A 6079-nucleotide genomic window follows, 5' to 3' on the forward strand; every position below is an offset into this window, starting at 1 on the left:
TCTGGGTGGTCCGCCTCTGGAGGGTCCGCCTCTGGGTGGTCCGCCTCTGGGTGGTCCGCCTCTGGAGGGTCCGCCTCTGGGTGGTCCGCCTCTGGAGGGTCCGCCTCTGGGTGGTGCCTGCACAATGTGGGACTCAGTCCCTGCGTTTCTCCTTCTCTGTCAACTGGTCATAGTGCGCACCCCATGGCGCACCTTATGGTTTCTTCTTCCATTACGATGCCTTCTGCTACCAATGGTGTATTCAGGGAGTCAGTTTTGTGAAGCAAGCACTTTTATCTTCTGCCCCATCTCCCTGGCCCCAGTGGAATTGATTTCAGAATCTTGTCCTCCAGAACTGTAGGAAAATCAATGTGTGTTGTTTTAAGACACTACATATGTGAAAATGTGTTACAATAGCCGTAGAAACTAATACAAGGGTTACAAGGAATAATTTAAAGAATTTTAAGTAAATAAATAAAAATAAGTAATGTTTGGACATCAGTCCTTTAGTATAGACACATTAGGTTCGAATAAAGAGATACAGATAGATTGTAGGTCTGAGTGTCATGTGTAACCTGGGCAAGACAATGAAGATAGGTTACAGAATAGTAACAGCAGGGAATAATTGGACAGGATTAATATGGAAACATTTTTTTTCTCTTTTCTTTTGGTTTTTCAAGACAGGGTTTCTCTCTGTAGCTTTGGAGGTTATCCTGGAACTTGCCCTGTGGACCATGCTGGCCTTGAACTGGGAGAGATCTGCCTTCCTCTGCCTTCCGAGTGCTGGCTAATATAGAAACATTTAAAGGAAGCTTGTGTGCAATTCCTGACTGATCATCTTGTTTATGCAGCATCCACCCTCTCCGTTATAAAGCTGGCTTTTTCTTGTGTGACTTTTCCAGTATGTACTTCTTAGAAGTGAGTTACCCCAGCAAAGATAGAGCTATGTCCTATCTACTTGAAGAAGTAATAATTGACCATTTATTTATTCAACTATTTGTTTATACAAGTGTGGATTTATGCATGTTTATAATCTGATTTGGATTATAACCCGATGCTCATTTAAAATATTGCGTGGTTTCTGCCTTAGCTTTCAGGAATTTTTTTCACTCAAATCCAGTTCCTTCTTATTATTATGACTTTTTCTACTCTCTTTTCCATGAGGTTACTCAGACATCTACAAAGTAAATTTAGGGGCTGCTTTGCATCTTTCTTTATCGCTAAGGGCTAGTTTGTAAACTTTACGATGCTCAGGTTCGTTCTGCTGAGTTCTGATACATGGATGCTATGAGCCCACACTGCAGCACCACACACTAAGAAAATGTGCATTTCGTCCAGTCTCCTGGTCCCTCTTCTGTCGATGTGTGTTTGACTCAGCCATATGGGAAATGGGATTATCCGGTCAGCACCCTTCTTAGACTGGCTTCTTTCATTTCTCTACTGCACTTAACACTCACTCGTGGACTGATAGTTTGTCCCTTTTGATCACGAAGAAGCGTCTACCGAGGCACTAAGTGCTCCTGACCTCAGTCCGTCCAGCCTCCACCCCTGGCGTTAGGCACTGCTCTTCTTGTACACAAACGCTGTCAGCAGCTAGAACATTCTCAGACCCTGACCACACCTCACTTTCATTCCAGTTTTCTCTAAGTTTGCTTCTAGGATCAATGGGGAAGGTTGATTGAAGAGCCAGGACCTAGGGAAACCTCTCTCCTTCCGCCCTTCCAGGAAAACAATTAGTTAACCCCATGGGAAGGTTATAGTTCGAGCTCTCTCTCTCTCTCTCTCTCTCTCTCTCTCTCTCTCTCTCTCTCTCTCTCTTCTGCCTGTCTTTCTGCTTGTCTTTTCTGTCTGTTTGTCTCGGAAAGGATTTATTTTGGCATAGATTTTTAGGGTATAGTATATGGTTTTAGGGTATAGTATATAGTTTTAGGGTATAGTATATGGTTTTAGGGTATAGTATATAGTTTTAGGATATAGTATATGGTTTTAGGGTATAGTATATGGTTTTAGGGTATAGTATATGGTTTTAGGGTATCATTGAAGAAAGAGCACAGAGGTAAGACAGCAACAAATACTGATGTCCAGCTCACTTTCTCCTTTTTCCTTCAGTCCTAGGCCCCAGCCCATGATACTGCCACACTTAGGGTGAGATGTCTCCTCTCAGTTAACTTCAAGATGGTTTGCTATTCCCAAATTTATTTTGGAACTACATGCCATGTACATTGGCATCTGCAGTGGGTTTTGCAATGACACGTGTCACAGACCCAACCTGACTCTTTTCTTAGGTATATAGAGGTTTTTTTTTTTTACCTGAAGTAAGTCCATGCACACATACTGTTTTTCATTTTTTACATGAATTATGAAAAATTAATTTTCATAAAAAATTAACGCCTGCCGTTGCACACTCAATCCAGCGCTTTCTCTTATGGTACACAGTTCTGCTGTGTGTGAGCACGCGGGTGAAGGGCTGAGGGCTGGGTATGATTCTCTCACTTGCCACCGTATTTTAATATTTCATTATCATGCGATAGCTCCATACCTTTATATGAGGAATTTTAGTTGTTCCCAGAGTGTATTCTGCTCTTATTCCTCCCCTTCTTCTGCTGGAATTCTTATCAACACGACCTCATCCCCTTTTGTGTCTTCGTGTTGTGTGTCTCCCCACTCCTTTTTGAGACATGCTCTGTCACTAAACCTGGACCCGTCTGTTTAGGCTGGATGGGCTCACCAATGAGTCCCTGGACCTGCCTGTGTCCAAGCCCCACCACTGGGGTTACAGGCAAGCACCCCAAGCCCAGCTTTTTGTGTGGGTTTTAGGGATTTGAACTCGGGTTTTGCTCGCTGAGTCTTTTTCCTGCCCAGAGTAGCCAATTTTTATTAGTTCCTGCTTATTATTATCATTATAAACATTAGTTTGAATTTTGTCCTGAATTTCCCCAAATCAGTGTGTTCAGTCAGCATACCTACCTGACCCATCTCTCAGCATAGACCCAGACTAATACATTCACATGTATGTGTGTATATGTGTGCATAAAACTTTAAATATAAATGAGATCACATTATACATTTGATTCTGAGACTTATTTTCCAAAAGAAGTCGTCCTGATGTTCTTCCCGTGTCAATGGAAAGGTCTGCTGACCTGTTTTTAAAACCCTTCACCCTTACAATAATGATAAATCATAGGAAGTGATAACTTATACCACAGTCCTGTTTTTCATCCTCCGTCCTTCCCTCGACGGAACATTTTACATCACTTCAATACAGAATCAAATACTGTTAGGCAGAGTACAGCCTTACTCAGATTCCAACACCTTCGACGTGAGTTCGAGTGTGTGTGATGTGTGCGTGCACTTGTGTGTGTACGTGTATAGTGTGTGCATGCATGCATGTGCACATGGTGGTATGTGCATGCATGTATGTGTGTGTGTAGTGTGAGTTGATTCATGCATGTGAGCATATCTGTGTCTGCATGAGATGTTTATGCGTTGTGTAAGGTATGGAGGTCTATAGTATTTTTCTTGATATATCCATTATTTAACCATATTCATTAATCCTCTACAAAACAAAATTTGTCAGAAACTTTAACCTTATACATTATGTATTTCATCTTTATTCCATCTCTGGCTTCAGAGGGGAATGAAAATATTAAGTAAAACATAAGTAGGAGTTGAATAAATAAGTCTATATTGTCTAGGATCACATTAACTCACAGGAAAAATGTAGCAGATTTCTATTTACAACGATCTTTTAAAATTTTATATAACCTTATACTTTAAAAAGCTAACAAAATCATTAGTAAAAATTAATTTTCAGAAAACTTCCATCACTTGTGAAGAGATTTCTGTCTTCTGTTGGAGTGATTTTATTTTTCCAAAATAAGATATGAAAATGACTCTGCATTTGTGTTTGGAAAGTTGATTTCAATCAAGGAGAGTTTTGCTTTGCTTTGTTTTTCTGTGTCTTATGGGGTATTCTGTGTGCTGCTGCCGGTTCTAGCACCGGGGGTTCACCTCGGAGGAGGAAACACTGACTCACATAAGCAATGCGATGCATTTGACCTCATGGTCCACGCTGGCGTCTGTCCAGATTCCTGACTCCGTGCATCCTTCACTTAGGTTAAGAGGCAAATGTCCAAGACAAGAAACCCTGAAACACTGCCTCAAAATGTTTTTGAAAAAACCTGGGATTTCCTCATCAAATCTCATCAGGAATACTTGGGACTTTGAAAGTGTTTTGTACTATTAAAGTCTTTTAAAGTTGCAAAATTTATAGTTGTAAAACTAAGGTTTAGAAATTATCAAGAGGGGCTGGAGAGATGGCTCAGCGGTTAAGAGCATTGCCTGCTCTTCCAAAGGTCCTGAGTTCAATTCCCAGCAACCTCTTGGTGGCCTGCAGGCAGACACAATACTGTATACATAATAAATAAATAAATAAATCTTTTTAAAAAAGAGAGAGAGATTATCAAAAGGTGCACACCTCTAGTCCTAGCCCTTGGGAGGCAGAGGCAGGCAAATCTCTGAGTTTGAAGCCAACCTGGTCTACAGAGTGAGTTCCTGGACAGCCAGGGCTACACAGAGAAATTCTGTTGAAAAGCAAAAAACAAATCAACAACAAAAGAAACTAAAATAAAAAAAAAATCTTTTATTAGTAAGAAAAAAATTACTCATTAACCACACTTTACTAAGATTGCTTTTTCTTTTCTCCTATGTAATCTACGTTTTTATTAGTTAGGATGGCGAGGGAGGGCTGGCGAGGGAGGCCTGGCGAGGGAGGGCTGGCGAGGGAGGGCTGGCGAGGGAGGGCTGGCAGGGAGGCCTGGCGAGGCCGCTCAGTGGGTGAGTGCACTTGCTGCCAAGCCAGAGCACCTCAGATCAGTTCCTGAAACCTAAGTAATGCAGAGAGAGGATGACCTCCCACACCGTGTCCTCTGACCTCTGCGTGCGCACAGGTGCACCCACACCTCGCAGCAGACACAGTTAAAATATGATAATAATTAAAGATTATGAGGCAGACAGAGTTCTTTTAATCACATGGTTTTGCTCCAAGAAAAGCATGTGTTTCTGGCTGACCAATCAGAAGTCCCCACATCTCTGATTTCCTTGAGTGAGAGAACCAAGGCCAATCAGAAGAGTCATTTTCCTTGATGGAAGAAGGTGGGGGAGGACCGCACAATGGGAACAGGGCAACCCTATAATAGGGCACAAAAGTGACCGTGCCTGGCACTGCCATTCCACAGAGCACCCACACAGGAGCAAATCTGGTCTACGAAGACGTGGAGTGGACGGGGTGGCAAGAGTCCGAGGAAGAGTTTAGCTTCCTCCTGCTGTGCCTGCTGGACAGTCCCCTTCTGTGAGTCAATACAGCCCCTGTGCTGTTTAAGATGTGCTGATTTCTCTCCCTGTCTCTAGACACTCCAGCACTATGCTGTATGAGCCCAGAATTCTTTACTACCTGTCTCTAATTGCCATAGCTTAGGGTATGTATGAAGACTGGAAAGCCATCTAGCCAAAGAAAACATAACTCCATGAATATAAAATACTGTCTAAATAATAGCTACTTGTAATTATTGTTACTGGCGGGGGTAATTGTTACCATTTTGAATGTATTAGTCTCGGTTTAATCTTTCCCACACTAGAAGACTTTCAAATTTCAAAACATTTTTTGCTTATATCAGTGGCTGTTTCCCATATGTGTTATTGTAACCCGCCTTGTTAAACAATCCATTCAGAAGTTTGGTATTGAAATTGTTTCTACAAAAGCCTTATGACCTTTAGCCCTTTTGTCTTCTGCTGTTTCTTTTTTTTTCTTAAAAATATTGTAACATTTTCTTCCTGATCAAAAACTCATGATTGCTTAATGTATCACATTCTCACATTGTAATATATAGTCATATATACTTATATCTTGTAAACCATTTCTTGGTGAGTTCGCAGTAGATGACAGGAGAGGCTCCAAGAGCTTCAGACCACTGGCCATGTGTGTTGCTGACTTTGCTCACTCTGGCTCAAGAGGCCTCAGAGACTCCGTGTTCCCACCACGGAGTTGTGAGCTGAACTCTTCAGCCATCACACTGTGGTACTGATGCCAGTGTGAAAATTA

The 6079-nt window shown here is 41.8% G+C and overlaps 1 protein-coding gene across 1 annotated transcript in view; it reads left to right on the forward strand.

The window, feature by feature from the left end:
* The first annotated feature begins 5299 nt into the window (after positions 1 to 5299).
* Positions 5300 to 6079, forward strand: part of Rnase9 (ribonuclease A family member 9 (inactive)) — a 3975-nt gene continuing 3195 nt past the window's right edge. Inside the window, exon 1 of the mRNA XM_005370991.3 lies at positions 5300 to 5329. The gene's annotated coding sequence lies outside the window, so the exon portion shown is untranslated. The remainder of the gene's footprint in view (positions 5330 to 6079) is intronic.

The sequence above is a fragment of the Microtus ochrogaster genome, unplaced genomic scaffold, assembly GCF_000317375.1.
Source record: "Microtus ochrogaster isolate Prairie Vole_2 unplaced genomic scaffold, MicOch1.0 UNK91, whole genome shotgun sequence".
NCBI lineage: Eukaryota > Metazoa > Chordata > Mammalia > Rodentia > Cricetidae > Microtus > Microtus ochrogaster.